The sequence below is a fragment of the Chiloscyllium plagiosum genome, unplaced genomic scaffold (assembly GCF_037043375.1).
Source record: "Chiloscyllium plagiosum isolate Xiang-an unplaced genomic scaffold, Cpla_swu_hap1 HiC_scaffold_8, whole genome shotgun sequence".
NCBI classification, from domain to species: Eukaryota; Metazoa; Chordata; class Chondrichthyes; order Orectolobiformes; family Hemiscylliidae; genus Chiloscyllium; species Chiloscyllium plagiosum.
Window position 1 is genome coordinate 114,745,940 of NW_028270146.1, and position 23,472 is coordinate 114,769,411.

General features: G+C 51.4%; 2 long non-coding RNA genes across 3 annotated transcripts in view; both read right to left on the bottom strand.

The window, feature by feature from the left end:
- Positions 1-5,932, bottom strand: part of LOC148149518 (uncharacterized) — a 78,565-nt gene extending 72,633 nt beyond the window's left edge. For both annotated transcript variants that reach the window (XR_015757790.1, XR_015757789.1), the window contains exon 1: positions 5,893-5,932. This is a non-coding gene — a long non-coding RNA (uncharacterized LOC148149518). The remainder of the gene's footprint in view (positions 1-5,892) is intronic.
- Positions 5,933-5,950: 18 nt separating this feature from the next.
- The window catches only part of LOC148149519 (uncharacterized), a 36,617-nt gene continuing 19,095 nt past the window's right edge, over positions 5,951-23,472 (bottom strand). The window contains exon 3 of the long non-coding RNA XR_015757792.1: positions 5,951-6,028. This is a non-coding gene — a long non-coding RNA (uncharacterized LOC148149519). The remainder of the gene's footprint in view (positions 6,029-23,472) is intronic.

Below are 23,472 nucleotides of genomic sequence, written 5' to 3' on the forward strand. Positions count from 1 at the left end.
GGATTTTGGGAGCTCGATCTGAGACGGGTACAGCTGAGAACAGAAGGGAATCAAAGAGTCAGGGCAGGCAGGGACAAGGTAGGACTAATAAATTAAACTGCATTTATTTCAATGCAAGGGACCTAACAGGGAAGGCAGATGAACACAGGGCATGTATAGGAACATGGGACTGGGATATCATAGCAATTACAGAAACATGGCTCAGGGATGGGCAGGACTGGTAGCTTAATGTTCCAGGATACAAATGCTACAGGAAGGATAGAAAGGGAGGCAACAGAGGAGGAGGAGTGGCATTTTTGATAAGGGATAGTATTACAGCTGTGTTGAGGGAGGCTATTCCCAGAAATACATCCAGGGAAGTTATTTAGGTGGAACTGAGAAATAAGAAAGGGATGATCACCTTATTGGGATTGTATTGTCGACCCCCCAATAGTCAGAGGGAAACTGAGAAACAAACTTGTAAGGAGATCTCAGCTATGTGTAAGAATAATAGGGTAGGTATGGTAGGGGATTTTAACTTTCCAAACATCGACTGGGACTGCCATAATGTTAAAGGTTTAGACGGAGAGGAATTTCTTAAGTGTGTACAAGACAATTTTCTGATTCAGTATGTGGATGTACCTACTAGAGAAGATGCAAAACTTGGCCTACTCTTGGGAAATAAGGCAGGGCAGGTGACTGAGCTGTCAGTGGGGGAGCACTTCAGGGCCAGCGACCATAATTCTATTTGTTTTAAAATAGTGATGGAAAAGGATAGACCAGATCTAAAAGTTGAAGTGCTAAATTGGAGAAAGGCCACTTTTATGGTATTAGGCAAGAACAACACGGTGGCACAGTGGTTAGCACTGCTGCCTCACACCGCAAGAGACCCAGGTTCAATTCCCGCCTCAGGCGACTGGCTGTGTGGAGTTTGCACATTCTCCCCGTGTCTGGGTGGGTTTCCTCCAGGTGCTCCAGTTTCGTCCCACAGCTTAGGTGAACTGGCCACGCTAAATTGCCCATAGTGTTAGGTGCAGAGGTAAATGTAGGGGAATGGGTCTGGGTCGGTGGGGACTTGTTGGGCCGAAGGGCCTGTTTCCAAACTGTAAGTAATCTAAACTTTCGAAAGCTGACTGAAGGCAGATGTTCGCAGGTAAAGGGACGGCTGGAAAATGTGAAGCCTTCAGAAATGAGATAACAAGAATCCAGAGAAAGTATATTCCTGTCAGGGTGAAAGGGAAGGCTGGTAGGTATATAGAATGCTAGATGACTAAAGAAATTGAGGGATTGGTTCAGAAAAAGAAGGAAACATATGTCAGGTATAGACAGAATAGATCGAGTGAATCCTTGGCAGAGAAAAATAAAGTAGGAGTATACTTAAGAGGGAAATCAGGAGGGCAAAACGGGGACATGAGATAGCTTTGGCAAATAGAATTAAGGGCAATTGAGAGGGTTTTCACAAATATATTAAGGACAAAAGGGTAACTAGGGAGAGAATAGGTCCCCTCAAAGATCAGCAGGTCAGACAGCATCTAGGGAACAGGAGAATCGACGTTTGGGGCATTAGCCCTTCTTCAGGAATGAGGAAAGTTGGTCCAGCAGGCTAAGATAAAAGATAGGGAGGAGGGACTTGGGGGAGGGGCGTCGGAAATGTGATGGGTGGAAAGAGGTCAAGGTGAGGGTGATAGGTCAGACTGGGGTGGGGGCGGAGAGGTCGGGAAGAAGATTGCAGGTTAGGGAGGCGGTGCTGAATTTGATGGATTTGACTGAGACAGGCTGGGGGGAGGGGAAATGAGGAAACTGGTGAAATCCGAGTTCATCCCTTGTGGTTGGAGGGTTCCTAGCCGGAAGATGAGGCGTTCTTCCTCCAACCGTCGTTTCGCTGTGGTCTGACGATGGAGGAGTCCAAAGACCTGCATATCCTTGGTGGAGTGGGAGGGGGAATTGAAATGTTGAGCTACAGGTTGGTTGGTCTGGGTGTCCCAGAGGTGTTCCCTGAAACGCTCCGCAAGTAGGCGGCCCGTCTCCCCAATATAGAGGAGGCCACATCGGATGCAAAGGATGCAATAGATGATATGTGTGGAGGTACAGGTGAATCTGTGGCGGATATGGAAGTTTCCTTTGGGGCCTTGGTGGGAGGTGTGGGCGCAAGTCTTGCACCTCCTGCGGTTGCAGGGGAAGGTGCCGGGAGTGGAGGTTGGGTTGGTGGGGGGTGTGGATCTGACGAGGGAGTCACGGAGGGAGTGGTCTTTACGGAATGCTGATAGGGGAGGGGAGGGAAATATATCCTTGGTGGTGGGGTCCGTTTGGAGGTGGCGGAAATGGCGGCGGATGATGTGCAAAGGATGCAATAGATGATATGTGTGGAGGTACAGGTGAATCTGTGGCGGATATGGAAGTTTCCTTTGGGGCCAAAGGATGCAATAGATGATATGTGTGGAGGTACAGGTGAATCTGTGGCGGATATGGAAGTTTCCTTTGGGGCCAAAGGATGCAATAGATGATATGTGTGGAGGTACAGGTGAATCTGTGGCGGATATGGAAGTTTCCTTTGGGGCTCCCGATGTGGCCTCCTCTATATTGGGGAGACGGGCCGCCTACTTGCGGAGCGTTTCAGGGAACACCTCTGGGACACCCGGACCAACCAACCCAACCACCCTGTAGCTCAACATTTCAATTCTCCCTCCCACTCCACCAAGGATATGCAGGTCTTTGGACTCCTCCATCGTCAGACCACAGCGAAACGACGGTTGGAGGAAGAACGCCTCATCTTCCGGCTAGGAACCCTCCAACCACAAGGGATGAACTCGGATTTCACCAGTTTCCTCATTTCCCCTCCCCCCAGCCTGTCTCAGTCAAATCCATCAAATTCAGCACCGCCTTCCTAACCTGCAATCTTCTTCCCGACCTCTCCGCCCCCACCCCAGTCTGACCTATCACCCTCACCTTGACATCTTTCCACCTATCACATTTCCGACGCCCCTCCCCCAAGTCCCTCCTCCCTATCTTTTATCTTAGCCTGCTGGACCAACTTTCCTCATTCCTGAAGAAGGGCTAATGCCCGAAATTTCGATTCTCCTGTTCCCTAGATGCTGCCTGACCTGCTGCGCTTTTCCAGCAACACATTTCCATCTCTGATCTCCAGCATCTGCAGACCTCACTTTCTCCCCTCAAAGATCAGCAAGGCAGCCTTTGTGTGGAGCCACAGAAAATGGGGGAGATACTAAATGAACATTTTGCATCAGTGTTTACTGTGGAAAAGGATTTGGAAGATATAGACTGTAGGGAAATAGATGGTGACATCTTGCAAAATGTCCAGAGGAGGAAGTGCTGGATGTCTTGAAATGGTTAAAGGTAGATAAGTCCCTCGGACCTGATCAGCTGTACCCGAGAACTCTGTGGGAAGCTAGACAAGTGATTGCTGGGCCTCGTGCTGAGATATTTGTATCATCGATAGTCACAGGTGAGGTGCCGGAAGACTGGAGGTTGGCAAACATGGTGCCATATGTTTAAGAAGGACGGTAAAGACAAGCCAGGGAACTATAGACGGGTGAGCCTTACCTCAGCGGTGGGCAAGTTGTTGGAGGGAATCCTGAGGGACAGGATGTACGTGTATTTGGAAAGGCAAGGACTGATTAGGGATAGTCAACATGGCTTTGTGCGTGGGAAATCATGTCTCAAAAACTTGATATAGTTTTTTGAAGAAATAACAAAGAAGATTGATGAGGGCAGAGCAGTAGATGTGATCTATATGGACTTCAGTAAGGCGTTCGACAAGGTTCCCCATGGGAGACTGGTTAGCAAGGTTCGATCTCATGGAATACAGGGAGAAGTAGCCATTTGGATACAGAACTGGCTCAAAGGTAGAAGACAGAGGGTGGTGGTGGAGGGTTGTTTTTTCAGACTGGAGGTCTGTGACCAGTGGAGTGCCACAAGGATCGGTGCTGGGCCCTCTACCTTTTGTCATTAACATAAAAGATTTGGATGCGAGCATAAGAGGTACAGTTAGTAAGTTTGCAGATTACACCAAAATTGCATTACATTTCAAATATGTGAAGGGGCTATCGGGAAGCGAGGAGGTTACAGAAATAGGAATTGTTATAGGAATTAAAAATTATTAAAGACAATTGACCACAAGACATGCCATAGATACAGTGTTGCAGAGTAGTGAGTCTCAGTACAACAGAACTTACATTAGGGGTGGTGATTGAGCCTGGGGTGTGTGTGTGTACTGTGCTCCCCCTCCAGCACTGTATTAATGTCATGTCTTGTGAAGAAGGCTACCTCAGGTTAAAACTGGATCTGGACCAGATGGGCCAATGGGCTGAGAAGTGGCAGATGGAGTTTATTTCAGATAAATGCGAGGTGTTGCATTTTGGGAAAGCAAATCTTAGCAGAACTTATAATACTTAATGGTAAGGTCCTAGTGAGTGTTACTGAACAAAGAGACCTTGGAGTGCAGGTTCATAGCTCCTTGAATGTGAATTCACAGGTAGATAGGATAGTGAAGAAGGTGTTTGATATGCTTTCCTTTGTTGGTCAGAGTATTGAGTACAAGAGTTGGGAGGTCATGTTGCAGCTCTACAGGACGCTGGTTAGGCCACTGTTGGAATATTGCGTGCAATTCTGGTCTCCTTATCGGAAAGATGTTGTGAAACCTGAAAGTGTTCAGAAAAGATTTACAAAGATGTTGCCAGGGTTGGAGGATTTGAGCTACAGGGAGAGGCTGAACAGGCTGGGGTTGTTTTCCCTGGAACGTCGGAGGCTGAGGGGTGACCTTACAGAGGTTTACAAAATTATGAGGGACATGAATAGCATAAATAGACAAAGTTTTTATTCCCTGTGGTCGGCGAGTCCAGACTATCCCAATAAAATAGCTTAGTCCTCCCTGAGTACTGGTAGCAGTGCTCCTGATGCGGTCTCCTCTCCATTAGGGAGACTGGACGCCTCCCAGCAGAGCGCTTTAGGGAACATCTCTGGGACAACCACACCAATCAACCCCACCAACCTGTGTCCCAACATTTCAACTCTCCCTCCCACTCTGCTGAGGACATGCAGTTCCTGGGCTTCCTCCACCGCCGCATCCTCACCACCCGTGCCTGGAGAAAGAATGCCTCATCTTCCACCTCGGAACACTTCAACCCCAGGGCATCAATGTGGATTTCACCAATTTCCTCATTTCCCCTTCCCCCATCTCACCCCACCTCCAGCCTTCCTTCTCAGCACTGCCCTCATGACCTGTCCTACCGGCCTATCTCCCTTTCCACATATCCACTCCACCCTCATCTCTGACCTATTACCTTTATCCCCACCCCCATTCACCTACTGTACTCTATGCTATTTTCCCCCCATTCCCCACCCCCCTCTCATTTATCTCTCCATCCTGCAGGCTCCCGGCCTCTATTCCTGATGAAAGGCTTTTGCCCGAAACGTCGATTTTCCTGCTTCTCGGATGCTGCCTGGCCTGCCGTGCTTTTCCAGCACCACTCTAATCTAGACTCTGGTTTCCAGCATCTGCAGTCCTTGTTTTTTACTTATTGGAGGAGGAGACTACCGAGATAAGGCATGTTGCAGATACTGAAGCAAGTTACAGGGATAGGGATGGTAGACTGGAATGCAGTACATTTCAAATATGTGAAGGGGCTATCGGGAAGCGAGGAGGTTACAGAAATAGGAATTGTTATAGGAATTAAAAATTATTAAAGACACTGGACCACAAGACATGCCATAGATACAGTGTTGCAGAGTAGTGAGTCTCAGTACAACAGAACTTACATTAGGGGTGGTGACTGACCCTGGGGTGTGTGTGTGCACGGTGCTCCCCCTCCAGCACTGTATCAATGTCATGTCTTGTTCACAGATGTTTGGAACCCTCTCATTGCTCTTTGCTCTGTGCACTGTGGGTGACCTTACCTCACTACAGGATTTATTGAAGGCTCCAGATCACTTTCCCTTTGTCTCTCTCTGGCAGACCAACTGTGTTCAATGTGGTGATGGACAATCTACCACGCAGCTGGGAAGGCTATTGAGTCAGGACCTTCCTGAGTAACTACAGGAGACAGAGAAATAGACAGAATGGAAAATTAAACAGATGCAGTGAGGGTTACACATGGAGAATGGGACTGAGTCCCACAGAGACCTGTAAAATGGAGCGATATTAAGTAATAGTCCCAGATTGCTGGAAGATGTCAGGATCACACAGTCATGTTGGAAGAATGGGTTTAGCTTCATGATGCTCTGGTATCAGTGCTCAGGGATGAGCAGCCAGTGAGCAGGTGAAGTAATGGGATAGCGGTATTATTGCGAGAGAATGTATCCAAAACCTCAGCTAATGTTCAGGGGAGGCAGGTTTGAATCTCACCATCTGAAATGGAGACATTTGAAATCAATAATTTTAGAAATAATAATTAACAATCCACAAATTAGTATGAGACCAGTGCTGATGTACAACAAATCCAAACACTTGTCCTTTAGAGAAGGACATCTGCCCATCCTGACGTGGTCTGCACGACATCCCCACAGAAAAGTGATTGCCTCTCAATGACCCTCTGAAATGGCCGAGCAAGTTACTCAGCTCAAGAGCAGCTAGGGCTGGGTAAGAAAGGCTGGTCAGCCAGAGACACACACATCCCAGACCTGATTTACAACAATAATCCATTCGGATGGTCCCACTGGAACCGTGCTGCGACCAGGGTCCTGGCCGATCATGTCGGTAGGTTTATGGACAGGGTTTGAAACTGACAGAGAGGATGCAGGGACAGGGTTCAGGTGAAAGGAGCTTTTCAAATCCAAAGGGAAAAGGTGAAGCAATGGAACAGCATGGGAATGTGGCTGAAGACAAGCAGAAAGGAACAGGATGGGACAGAGTTTAACTAAAATTGTACATCAGCAAATAGATTTGTGACAGAAAATTGTGGGAAAGAGTAAGTTCTGTTTTTTTTTCAAATGGACAACGTCGCTGTCACAAATCCATCTATCTTATTACAAAGCGATAAAAGAGATTTAGACAGCTGGGAGACATGGATACAGCGTGAACAAAAATATTCAGTGGTTCACAATCTTGCGGAGACTCAGGCAAAATGGGTAACCCTAACAATAATGGATTCCAAAGGCATTACAGAGAAAGCATTTGGTCGCAGATCATGAAGTCGAGTCAGTCTGAATGTAAATACTGGCTACTACTTGCCAAGGACACGAGCAGCAGAATAGTTTTAGCCAACGAACAGTATTGCATGACTCATCACTGCATTAAACAGGAACTCATTGGAATTATTTTAACAAAGGCATTATGATAATTTTGGAAACTTCAATATTCGTATAATCGGGGTCAATCACACGGACAGCATTGATATTCGAAGAGGAGTTCGGTTAATTTATTTTCAGTGTTTCTTTGAAAAACACATTGTGCAACTGGCTAGGGACATAAATATCACACAGCGACCGTGTGATGAAACTTAGTGAATGAGTAACGTCACCTGCAGAGATCCTTCGGGAAAATTGTTATAAAGTGCAGTTTAAATAAATATAAAGTTTTAAAGTGAATCACAGAAAGGACAAACTACAACTACAAACAAAAATAGCCAATTACGTGAGTTTGAGAGAACTGACCAAGGTAAACAGGCTAAACAGACTGAAACATGTGTCAGTAAATGAACAGTGGAAAACATTTAATGGAATAGTATAAAACACTCAACAAAAGGATATTCCATTGAAACGGTAAAAACCTCAGCAAGAAATCCCCACTGGTCCCTCACTCAGGAAAAAAGGGATCATACTAGATTATGAGGCTGAGAAGATCACCACAAAATACTTAAATCCTGAAGTGAGAGAGTGCTTTAGGTGTAAATGTTAAATGGATTTCAAAGGGTCTGCTAGAAGGAGAATGGCAGTGGGAAGGGGAATGATTGTCAAGGTTTAATGGCACAATAGGAACAGGGAGAGGTGAAGGTGCTGGAGGTGGTGAGAGTGTTACAGAGAGTGGTCAGGGTCTGAACGGTGTTACAAAGCCAGTACAGATTGCTGCAGGTGGAGGTGTTTGCAGAGGGAGGGAGGGACATATGTATTTTTATTTATTCATTCATGGGATGTGAGTGTCATTGCCTGGACAAACATTCTTTGACTCGACTGGTAATTATCCAGAGGGCAGCTCAGATCAGCCATATTGCTGTGGATCTGGAGTCACATGATGTCCAGACCAGGTTAGAATGTCAGATGTCCTTCCCTAACTGAGGCAAGTGAACCAGGTGAGTTCTTCCTACTGAACAACAATGTTTTTATGATAGCCTCACCAATGTCTTTTACAGATACACCATGACATCCGAACTCCTCCTCTCAATGCTCTCCCCAATGAAGGTAACCATCCCAAACGCCTGCTTCACCAGCCTGTCTACCTGTGACACCACATTCAAAGAATTGTGTACCTGCATCCCTGGGTCACTGACTGACAACACTACTCAGGGCCCGAACATTAACTGTACAAGTCCCACCCTGGTTGTTTCACCAAAATGGAACACTTCACCTTTATCTAATTAAACTCCATCTGCTATTCTTCAGCCCACTATCCCAGCAGGACTGTTCATCCTGTTGTATCATAGATAATCTTCTCCACTAACCACTTTACCAACAATGTCAGTGACACCCAAGAAGCTTACTTACCAGGAAACCAATACTCCCATCCAAACCATTTATCCAAATGACATGCAACAGGGAACCCACTACACCGCTGTTTCCATGCCTCCAGTCAGAAAAACATGTCTCCCACCACCCTCTGTCTCCTACCATCAAGTAATTTTTGTATCCAGTTCACTAGCTCCTCCTGAATGCCATATCCTTTTACACTGATCTGAGCTTATTACCCAGTTTACCATACAGAACGTAGAACACGGAACAGTTCAGCCCAAGACCCTTCGGCCATGATGCTATGACAACTTTTTATCCGACTGTAAGATCAAACTAACTTACATACCCTTCGTTTTACTCCTCTCCATGTGTCTGTCTAAGAGTTTATTAAATGTCCCAAATATGTCTTATTTTACTACCACCATTAGCAGTCCATTCAACCACCTACCATTCTCTATCCTCTTATCCATCCTCCAATCACCTTAAAATTATACCCCCTTGTAACAGCCATTTATGCCATAGGAGGAAAAGTCTCTGACTATTCACTCACTCTGTGCCTCTCATCATCTTGTTCACCTCTACCAAGTCACCCCACCTACTTCTTCACTCCAATGAGCAAAGCCTTAGCTCCCTCAACCTTTCTCCATAAGAAATGCCCTCCATTCCAGGCAGCATCCTGGAAAATCTCCTGTGTACGCTCTCTAAATCTTGGATATCCTTCCTGTAAACAGGGGACCAGAACTGAACACAATATTCCAATTGTGGTCTCACCGGGATGCTATAAAGATGCAAAAAAACCTCATGGCTCTTAAAATCGATCCCCTTGCTAAGGAAAGCCAACACAACATATGCCTTTTTAACAACCCCATCAACGTGTGTGGCAACTTGAGGGATCTATGGACACGGACCCCACAATCTCACTGTTCCTCCACACTGCCAAGTATTCTGCCTTTCACCCTGTATTCTGTATTCAAATTCGACCTTCCAGAATGAATCACTTCACACTTTTCCAGATTGAATTCCATCTGCCACTTCCAGCCCAGCTCTGCGTCCTGTCAATGTCCCATTGCAACCTACAACAGCCCTCCACGTTCCCCACCACTCCACCAACCTTGGTGTGATTGGCAAACTTACTAACCCACTCTCCAACATCCACATCCAAGTCATTTATAAAAATCACAGAGAACAGGGTCCCAGAGCTGATTGTTACAGAACACCACTGGTCACTGAGCTCCAGGCTCAATACTGTCCATCTGCTGCCAACCTCTGTCTTCTCTGGGCCATCCGATCCTGTATCCAGACAGACAGATTTCCCTGTATCACAATCATCCTTCTTTTCTGAATGAAACATCAATGTATTCTGTCATATCCTCAAAGAATTCAATAAGGTTTGTGAGGCATGACCTACCCCTCACAAACCCATGCTGACTGTCTCTAATTTAACTATGGTTTTCCAAGTAGTCATAAATCCTGTCTTTAGAGTCCTCGCCAATAATCTGCACTTCACAGACATTAGACTAAATCTGTAATTCCCAGAATTCTACCTCCGTAATATGGTCCAGACTCTACAAATCTTCCCTCCTCTGCCATGTTCCCCAGAAGGGCACTGGAGGGTGGTGGGGGTTACGGAGATAGGGAGGCATATCAGGACACGAGAATTTTGCAGACATTATGAGGGTTGCCGTGCCAAAAGGAGGCTTAAGTAATTGTGAGGTTTCATGGTGATGAAGGCATTTGAGGAGGGAGGGAGGATTGTAGGGAAATGAGAGGTTTCACAGTTTAGGTGCTTTGTTAGGACTGCAAAAGGTTACTGAGTTAGGGAGGGTGTAAGCACTGGTGGATATTACATAAACATGTGGTTTTGGTTGCAATGCAGGAAGAGGATTCAGGAAGCTGGAGAGTATGGGGTCTGAACGAGGTTACACAAATGGGAAGAGTTGGCCGGAGTGGGGGTGGTTACAGAGACAGCAATGGTCTGATCTGGAGCAGAGGACCCAGATTGGGAGGGATGTGGGGACTGGAGGTGGTTTCACAGGGAGGGAGGACCATAGACCCACAGGAGGTTACATAAATGTGGAGAGCTGTCGGGCTGACGGGCTCATGGAGATGGGAATGTTGGGAGGGATAGAGAAGTTTACAGGGATAAGGATGTTTGTAGGACATGGCTGGATCACAGACAGAGAGTGTTTTAGGGAGCTGAGCAGATTACAGAGATAAAGAGGTTTGTATCAACTGGAAGAACAAACAGAGATATGCAGGGTAGTCGTGACTGAAGATGTTTATAGACATAGGAAGGCTTAGGTTCTGGGGGTTATGGAGGCTGTGGAATCTGGAATTTTCAGAGATTGGGATAACAATTTTGGTCAGAGACAGTTTCACAGATAAGGGAGCATAGCACAAACAGGAGGAAGTTGTAGGGGAGGGTGACGTTTAAACAGATAGTGGTGTAAGAGCTGGACAAGGTTATGAAGATGGGTAGATGGAGGAGACACAGGAGGAGCTTACATTGACATGGGGGTGATAGTGACAGGAGGGTGTTAAATAGATAGTGGGTTTTGTAGGGACTGGATTGGGAGAGGCACAGGCATGGAATGAGTTCGACAGATCAGGAATACTGCAGAGACCGGAGAGGATTACGCTGATAGGGATGGTGGTCGGGTCTCCACAGGCTGTTTAGGGAATGGAAGAGATTTGGTAGACAGGGAGGGATGTAAGAGCTGCAGGAGCTTATGGAGAGTTGAAGAGTTGGAGCAATTTGCAGAGGTAGGTTTCTCAGACAGGAGTAGGTTATAGATAGTGAAGGTTGTGTGGTCTGAGTAAGTCAAAAAGAGGAGGGTTTTCGCGTCTGGAAGAGGTTACACCGACAGGGACAGTTGAAGAGACTGAAGCAAAAATGCATGGAGAAGGTTACACAGATAGGGAGGTGAGTAGGGACTGAAGGTGAATACACAGACATGGAGGGTTGTATTGTTAGACGGAGCTGAGAGGGACAGGGACTGGTGTAGGGATTTACACAGATAGAGAAGGTTGTGTTTTTAGAGAAGGTTACACTGATACAGTGTTAGGGAGTGTTTAGTGGACGACAGAGGAGCTCAGAGAGAATGTATTATGGGGAGTGGAGGAGATTACAGACACAGACATGGCTGCCGGTTTGAAAAGAGCTTCTACAGATCCTCGGTGCCGTTAAGCTGGAGGGAGATTATAACAGTGAGTGTTGCCAAGACTTAATTACTTCACTGATATAGAGCAGGTCTCAGCACATAACTGTTAAAGGGAAGTTGAGACAGTCCAGATGAGTTTTCAGAGATACAAATGTTTATGGGAGTTTCAAGAGGGAACAATGATTGGGAGTGCTGTACCAAATGGTAATAGTTATAGGGAGGGTTCGAAAAGCAGGAAGAGGTGACAGACATATCGATCTTTGTAAGGACTGGAGAAGGTTACATCGCCAAGGAGTGTTTTAGAGTCTGGAGGAGATGACAGTGTTAAGGAGAACATTGGGGATCAGGCCAGGTGTAAGAGACGGGGATGGTTGACAGGGCTGGACAATAACCTGAATAGAATCGCCATCGTGTGCAACCAGGCCATTCGGCCCAACCAGGCCATTCCAAACCTCTGAAGAGCATCCTACCCAGACCCACCCCTCGACCTGTACATTAAACCCTGCATTTCTCGTGGTGAACTTACTTAAACCACACATTCCTGAATACCACAGTCAATTTATGATGGCCAATTCACTGATGGTGCAAATTTTGGACGGACACACACACACAGCAAGGGAGCGACACGCAAACACACACAGTGAGGGGGATACCCGCAGACACACTGCGAGGGAAAAACATGCATACACACACACAGAGCGAGGGAAGGACATGCATACACACACAGTGAGGGGGATACACGCTGACACACAGCGAGGGAAGGACATGCGCACACACACACAGTGAGGGGGATGCACGCTGACACACAGCGAGGAAGCGACACACACACACGCAGCGAGGGGGGACACGTGCACACGCGCAGCGAGGGGGGACACGTGCACACGCACAGCGAAGGAGGGACACGCGCACACGCACAGCGAGGGAGGGACACGCGCACACGCACAGCGAGGGAGGGACACGCGCACACGCACAGCGAGGGAGGGACACGCGCACACGCACAGCGAGGGAGGGACACGCGCACACGCACAGCGAGGGAGGGACACGCGCACACGCACAGCGAGGGAGGGACACGCGCACACGCACAGCGAGGGAGGGACACGCACACACACACAGCGAGAGAGGGACACGCGCACACACACACAGCGAGGGAGGGACACGCACACACACACAGTGAGGGAGGGACACGCACACACACACAGCGAGGGAGGGACACACACACACACACACACACAGCGAGGGAGGGACACACACACACAGCGAGGGAGGGACACACACACACAGCGAGGGAGGGACACACACACACAGCGAGGGAGGGACACACACACACAGCGAGGGAGGGACACACACACACAGCGAGGGAGGGACACACACACACACAGCGAGGGAGGGACACGCACACACACACACAGCGAGGGAGGGACACGCGCACACACACACACACAGCGAGGGAGGGACACGCACACACACACACAGTGAGGGAGGGACACGCACACACACACACACAGCGAGGGAGGGACACGCACACACACACAGCGAGGGAGGGACACGCACACACACACAGAGCGAGGGAGGGACACGCACACACACACAGCGAGGGAGGGACACGCACACACACAGCGAGGGAGGGACACGCACACACGCAGCGAGAGAGGGACACGCACACAGCGAGGGAGGGACACGCACACACGCAGCGAGAGAGGGACACACACACATGCAGCAAGAGAGGGACACGCACACAGCGAGGGAGGGACACACACACAGCGAGGGAGGGACACACACACATGCAGCAAGAGAGGGACACACACACACACACGAAGCGAGCGACGGACACGCACACACGAAGCGAGCGAGGGACACGCACACACGAAGCGAGCGAGGGACACGCACACAGCGAGGGAGGGATACGCACATAGCGAGGGAGAGACACACACATACAGCGAGAGAGGGACACGCACACACGCAGCGAGAGAGGAACACGCACACACGAAGCGAGCGAGGGACACGGACACACACAGCGAGGGAGGGACGTGCACATACACACAGCGAGGGACGGGGACACACACACGTAAAGCGAAGGAGGGACAAACACACACAAACACAGAGCAAGGGAGAGACGCGCACACCCAGTGAGGAAGGGACAAACACACACACTTATGGTGAGGGGAAGACACACAGCGAGGGAGGGACACACACTTACACTGCAAGGGAGGGACACGCACACACCGCGAAGGAGGGACAAGCACACACATGTCGAAGGGGAGGGCATGTGCACAGAAATTGAGAGGGACACACAAACAGCGAGAGAGGACACACACAGACATGGCAAGGGTGGGACACGCGCACACAGCAAGCTGGTCACACACACACACACAAGGGATGGACACACACACACACAGCAAGGGAGGGACACGTGCACACACAGCAATGGGGGACATGCCCTCACTGCGAGGGGGATATACACAAAGAGCAAGGCAGGGACACACACACACACACAGCGAGGGAGTGACACGCACACACAGCAACAGGGACACACACACAAGGTGAGGGAGGAACACACACACATACACACAGACACACAGCGAGGGAGGGACACACACACACACACACACACACACAGAGCGAGCAAGGGACACACAAACAGCGAAGGAGTGAAACGTACACACACAGTGAGAGAGTGACACACACACACACACACACACACAGTGAGGGAGGGAAGGACATGCACACACACAGAGCAAGTGAGGGACACACACACACAGCAAGGGAAGGACATGCACACACACAGAGCAAGTGAGGGACACACACACACAGCAAGGGAAGGACATGCACACACACAGCGATGGAGGGTCATACACAAACACACCCATCGAGAGAGGGACACGCACACAGCGAGGGAGGGACACACAAATATTGAGGAAGTGAAACGTACAAACACACAGTGAGGGAGGGACACATACACACAGCAAGGGAGGGAAGGACATGCTCACACACAGAGCAAGTGAGGGACACACACACAGCAAGGGAAGGACATGCACAAACACAGTGATGGGTCATACACAAACACACACAGCGAGGGAGGGACACACACACACACACACACACAGGGAAGGAGGGACAAGCACACACACGGCGAGGGGGAGGAAATGTGCACAGAAAGTGAGAGGGGGCACGCACACAGAGTGAGAGGGGACACACACTGACACGGTGAGGGAGGGACATACACACAGCAAGAGGGACACACACACATACAAAGCGAGGGAGGGACACGCACACACACTCACACAGCGTGGGAGGGACACACAAGCACAGTGAGGAATTGACACGCATACATATACACACACACAGCGAGGGATGGACACTCACATAAACTGCAAGAGGGATACACACACTCACAGCAAGAGGGGGACACACACAGTGAGGGGGGACACGCGCATACACACACACACACAGTGAGGGATGGACAAGCACACACAGTGAGTGAGGGACACACACACAGCGAGGGACACACACAGCGAGGGAGTGACATGCACACACAGCAAGAGGGACACACACACATACACACAGTTAAGGGGATACACGCAGACACACAGCGAGGGCGGGACACGCACACACACACACACACACACACACACACAGAGCGAGCGAGGGACACACAAACAGCGAAGGAGTGAAACGTACACACACAGTGAGAGAGTGACACACACACACACACACACACACACACACACACACAGCGAGGGAGGGAAGGACATGCACACACACAGCAATGGTGGGTCATACACAAACACACAGCGAGGGATGGACATGCACACAGTGAGAGAGGAACGGACACACACACACACACACACACAGTGAGGGAGGGACACGCACGTGTATACTCACACACACACACACACACACACACACACACACAGAGAGCTAGGGGGGGACACGCACACACACAGCGAGAGAGAGACACATACACACAACACGATGGAGTGACACACACACAAACAGCGAGTGAGGGACACGCAGTGAAGGGGGGACACACAAACACATACTGTGACAGTGTGACACGTACACACAAACAGCGAGGAAGGGACACGCGCACACACAGGGAAGGAGGGACAAGCAGACACACGGCGAGGGGAAGAACATGTGCACAGAAACTGAGAGGGTGCACGCACACACAACAGCAAGACGGACACGCACAGACACTGCGAGGGAGGGACACACGCACACACAGCAAGGGGGGACATGCACTCACACCGAGGGGAGAGGCGCACATACAGTGAGGGGGATATACACAAAGAGCAAGGGAGGGACACACACACACAGACAGCAATGGAGAGACACACGCACACACATACAGGGAGGGACATGCACACACAGCGAGGGATGGACATGTACATACACAGCAAGTGAAGGACAGGCGCGCGCACGCACACACACACACACAGCGAGGGATGGACAAGCACACACAGTGAGTGAAGGACACACACACACAGCGAGCGAGGGACACACAAACAGCGAGGGAGTGAAACGTACACACACACACACACAGCGAGGGTGGGATACACAAACAGCGAGGGAGTGAAATGTAGACACAGTGAGGGAGGGACACACACACACACAGGGAAGGAGGGACAAGCACACACACGGCGAGGAGGAGGAAATGTGCACACACAGTGAGAGGGGACATGCACTGACACAGCGATGGAGGGACACACGCACACACAGCAATGGGGGACATGCACTCACACAGCGAGGGGGATATACACAAAGAGCAAGGGAGGGACACACACACACACACAGCGAGGGAGGAAAGGACATGCACACACACAGCGATGGTGGGTCATACACAAACACACAGCGAGGGATCGACACGCACACAGAGTGAGGGACACACACACACACACACAGCGAGGGTGGGACACACACACACAGCCAGCGAGGGACACAAACAGCGAGGGAGTGAAACGTACACACACACACAGTGAGGGAGACACACACACACACACACACACACAGAGTAAGGGAATGACACGCTGAGACACGCAGCGAGGGAGGGGGGATGGACACACAAAGCAAGGGAGGGACACACACACACACACATACACAGCGAGAGTGGGACACACACACACACACACACATAGCGAGGGAGTGAAATGTACACACACACACAGTGAGGGAGGAACACACACACCCAGCAAAGGAGGGAAGGACATGCGCACACACAGAGCAAGTGAGGGACACACACACAGCAAGGGAAGGACATGCACAAACACAGTGATGGAGGGTCATACACAAACACACACAGCGAGGGAGGGACACACATACACACACACACACACACACACAGGGAAGGAGGGACAAGCACACAAACGGCGAGGGGGAGGACATGTGCACAGAAAGTGAGAGGGGGCACGCACTGACACGGTGAGTGAGGGACACACACACAGCAAGAGGGACACACACACATACAAAGCGAGGGAGGGACACGCACACACTCACACAGCGTGGGAGGGACACACAAGCACAGTGAGGAATTGACACGCATACATATACACACACACAGCGAGGGATGGACACTCACATACACTGCAAGAGGGATACACACACTCACAGCAAGAGGGGGACACACACAGTGAGGGGGGACACGCGCATATACACACACACACACACACACACACAGTGAGGGATGGACAAGCACACACAGTGAGTGAGGGACACACACACATACACAGCGAGGTTGGGACACACACAAAAACAGTGAGCGAGGGACACACAAACAGCGAGGGAGTGAAACATACACACACACACACACACAGTGAGGGAGACACACACACACACACACACAGACACAGAGCGAGGGTGGGACACACACAAACAGCGAGGGAGGGAAACATACACACACACACCGTGAGGGAGGGACACACACACACACCGTGAGGGAGGGACACACACACACACCGTGAGGGAGGGACACACACACACACACACACATACAGTGAGGGAGGGACACACACACACACACACAGTGAGGGAGGGACACACACACACACAGTGAGGGAGGGACACACACACACAGGGAAGGAGGGACAAGCACACACACAGGGAAGGAGGGACAAGCACACACACGGCGAGGAGGAGGAGATGTGCACAGAAAGTGAGAGGGGGCATGCACTGACACAGCGAGGGGGATATACACAAAGAGCAAAGGAGGGACACACACACACAGCGAGGGAGTGACACGCACACACAGCAAGAGAGACACACACACATACACGCAGTTAAGGGATACACGCAGACACACAGCGAGGGCGGGACACACACACACAGACATACACACACACAGAGCGAGCGAGGGACACACAAACAGCGAGGGAGTGAAATGTACACACACACACAGAGAGTGACACACACACACACACACAGCGAGGGAGGGACACGCACGTATACACGCGCACACACACACACAGAGCTAGGGAGGGACACGCACACACACAGCGAGAGAGAGACACATACACACAACACGATGGAGTGACACACACAAACAGCGAGTGAGGGACACGCAGTGAAGGGGGGACACACAAACACATACTGTGACGGTGTGACACGTACACACAAACAGCGAGGAAGGGACACACACGCAGCGATGGAGGCATACGCGCACACACAGGGAAGGAGGGATAAGCAGACACATGTCGAGGGGAAGGGCATGTGCACAGAAACTGAGAGGGTGCACGCACACACAAAAGCAAGGGGGACATGCACAGGCACTGCGAGGGAGGGACGTGCACACACAGCGAGGGATGGACATGCACATACACAGCAAGTGAAGGACACGAGGGAGCGAGGGAGTGAAACGTACACACACAGCGAGGGAGGGACACACACACACAGCGAGGGAGGGACACACACACACAGCGAGGGAGGGACACACACACAGCGAGGGAGGGACACACACACACAGCGAGGGAGGGACACACACACACAGCGAGGGAGGGACACACACACACAGCGAGGGAGAGGGACACACACACACAGCGAGGGAGAGGGACACACACACACAGCGAGGGAGAGGGACACACACACACAGCGAGGGAGAGGGACACACACACACAGCGAGGGAGAGGGACACACACACACAGCGAGGGAGAGGGACACACACACACAGCGAGGGAGAGGGACACACACACACAGGGAAGGAGGGACACACACACACAGGGAAGGAGGGACACACACACACAGGGAAGGAGGGACACACACACACAGGGAAGGAGGGACACACACACACAGGGAAGGAGGGACACACACACACAGGGAAGGAGGGACACACACACACAGGGAAGGAGGGACACACACAACGCACACACAGTGAGGGACGGACACACACAACGCGCACACAGTGAGGGACGGACACACACACACAGTGAGGGACGGACACACACACACAGTGAGGGACGGACACACACACAGTGAGGGACGGACACACACACACAGTGAGGGACGGACACACACACACAGTGAGGGACGGACACACACACACACAGTGAGGGACGGACACACACACACACACAGTGAGGGACGGACACACACACACACAGTGAGGGACGGACACACACACACACAGTGAGGGACGGACACACACACACACATACAGGGAAGGAGGGACACACACACACACGGCGAAGGGGAGGAAATGTGCACAGAAAGTGAGAGGGGGCACGCACTGACACAGCAAGGGAGGGACGCACGCACACACAGCAATGGGGACATACACAAAGAGCAAGGGAGGGACACACACACACAGCAAGACGGACACACACACATACACACAGTTAAGGGGATACACGCAGACACACAGCGAGGGCGGGACATACACACACAAACAGCGAGGGTGAGACACACACACACACACACACACACACACACACACACAGAGCGAGGGTGGGAAGTACATGCACACACACAGCGATGGTGGGTCATACACAAACACACAGCGAGGGATGGACACGCACACAGAGAGTGAGGGACATGCACACACAGTGAGAGAGGGACACACAGACACACACAGAGCCAGCGAGGGACACACAAACAGCGAGGGAGTGAAACGTACACACACACTGAGGGAGGGACACACACAAACACACACACACACACAGTGAGGGAATGACATGCACACACACACAGAGCGAGGGAGGGACACGCTGAGACACGCAGCGAGGGAGGGGGCATGGACACACAAAGTGAGGGAGGGACACGCACACATACATACAGTTAAGGGGATACACGCTGACACACAGCGAGGGAGGGACACACACACACACACACACATACACAGCGAGAGTAGGACACACACACACATACACAGCGAGAGTGGGACACACACACACACACACACATAGCGAGGGAGTGAAATGTACACACACACAGTGAGGGAGGAACACACACACCCAGCAAAGGAGGGAAGGACATGCGCACACACAGAGCAAGTGAGGGACACACACACAGCAAGGGAAGGACATGCACAAACACAGTGATGGAGGGTCATACACAAACACACACAGCGAGGGAGGGACACACATACACACACACACACACACACACAGGGAAGGAGGGACAAGCACACAAACGGCGAGGGGGAGGACATGTGCACAGAAAGTGAGAGGGGGCACGCACTGACACGGTGAGTGAGGGACACACACACAGCAAGAGGGACACACACACATACAAAGCGAGGGAGGGACACGCACACACTCACACAGCGTGGGAGGGACACACAAGCACAGTGAGGAATTGACACGCATACATATACACACACACAGCGAGGGATGGACACTCACATACACTGCAAGAGGGATACACACACTCACAGCAAGAGGGGGACACACACAGTGAGGGGGGACACGCGCATACACACACACACACACACACACACACAGTGAGGGATGGACAAGCACACACAGTGAGTGAGGGACACACACACATACACAGCGAGGTTGGGACACACACAAAAACAGTGAGCGAGGGACACACAAACAGCGAGGGAGTGAAACATACACACACACACACACACAGTGAGGGAGACACACACACACACACACACACACACACACACACACAGACACAGAGCGAGGGTGGGACACACACAAACAGCGAGGGAGGGAAACATACACACACACACCGTGAGGGAGGGACACACACACACACCGTGAGGGAGGGACACACACACACACCGTGAGGGAGGGACACACACACACACCGTGAGGGAGGGACACACACACACACACACACATACAGTGAGGGAGGGACACACACAACGCACACACAGTGAGGGAGGGACACACACACACACACACAGTGAGGGAGGGACACACACACACACAGTGAGGGAGGGACACACACACACAGGGAAGGAGGGACAAGCACACACACAGGGAAGGAGGGACAAGCACACACACGGCGAGGAGGAGGAGATGTGCACAGAAAGTGAGAGGGGGCATGCACTGACACAGCGAGGGGGATATACACAAAGAGCAAAGGAGGGACACACACACACACACAGCGAGGGAGTGACACGCACACACAGCAAGAGAGACACACACACATACACGCAGTTAAGGGATACACGCAGACACACAGCGAGGGCGGGACACACACACACAGACATACACACACACAGAGCGAGCGAGGGACACACAAACAGCGAGGGAGTGAAATGTACACACACACACAGAGAGTGACACACACACACACACACAGCGAGGGAGGGACACGCACGTATACACGCGCACACACACACACACACACACAGAGCTAGGGAGGGACACGCACACACACAGCGAGAGAGAGACACATACACACAACACGATGGAGTGACACACACAAACAGCGAGTGAGGGACACGCAGTGAAGGGGGGACACACAAACACATACTGTGACGGTGTGACACGTACACACAAACAGCGAGGAAGGGACACACACGCAGCGATGGAGGCATACGCGCACACACAGGGAAGGAGGGATAAGCAGACACATGTCGAGGGGAAGGGCATGTGCACAGAAACTGAGAGGGTGCACGCACACACAAAAGCAAGGGGGACATGCACAGGCACTGCGAGGGAGGGACGTGCACACACAGCGAGGGATGGACATGCACATACACAGCAAGTGAAGGACACGAGGGAGCGAGGGAGTGAAACGTACACACACAGTGAGGGAGGGACACACACACACAGCGAGGGAGGGACACACACACACAGCGAGGGAGGGACACACACACAGCGAGGGAGGGACACACACACACAGCGAGGGAGGGACACACACACACAGCGAGGGAGGGACACACACACACAGCGAGGGAGGGACACACACACACAGCGAGGGAGAGGGACACACACACACAGCGAGGGAGAGGGACACACACACACAGCGAGGGAGAGGGACACACACACACAGCGAGGGAGAGGGACACACACACAGCGAGGGAGAGGGACACACACACACAGGGAAGGAGGGACACACACACAGGGAAGGAGGGACACACACACACAGGAAAGGAGGGACACACACACACAGGGAAGGAGGGACACACACAACGCACACACAGTGAGGGACGGACACACACAACGCGCACACAGTGAGGGACGGACACACACACACAGTGAGGGACGGACACACACACACAGTGAGGGACGGACACACACACACAGTGAGGGACGGACACACACACACAGTGAGGGACGGACACACACACAGTGAGGGACGGACACACACACACAGTGAGGGACGGACACACACACACAGTGAGGGACGGACGGACACACACACAGTGAGGGACGGACACACACACACAGTGAGGGACGGACACACACACACAGTGAGGGACGGACACACACACACAGTGAGGGACGGACGGACACACACACAGTGAGGGACGGACACACACACACACAGTGAGGGACGGACACACACACACACACAGTGAGGGACGGACACACACACACACACAGTGAGGGACGGACACACACACACACACAGTGAGGGACGGACACACACACACACAGTGAGGGACGGACACACACACACACAGTGAGGGACGGACACACACACACACACACACATACAGGGAAGGAGGGACACACACACACACGGCGAAGGGGAGGAAATGTGCACAGAAAGTGAGAGGGGGCACGCACTGACACAGCAAGGGAGGGACGCACGCACACACAGCAATGGGGACATACACAAAGAGCAAGGGAGGGACACACACACACAGCAAGACGGACACACACACATACACACAGTTAAGGGGATACACGCAGACACACAGCGAGGGCGGGACATACACACACAAACAGCGAGGGTGAGACACACACACACACACACACACACACACACACACACACACACACAGAGCGAGGGTGGGAAGTACATGCACACACACAGCGATGGTGGGTCATACACAAACACACAGCGAGGGATGGACACGCACACAGAGAGTGAGGGACATGCACACACAGTGAGAGAGGGACACACAGACACACACAGAGCCAGCGAGGGACACACAAACAGCGAGGGAGTGAAACGTACACACACACTGAGGGAGGGACACACACAAACACACACACACACACAGTGAGGGAATGACATGCACACACACACAGAGCGAGGGAGGGACACGCTGAGACACGCAGCGAGGGAGGGGGCATGGACACACAAAGTGAGG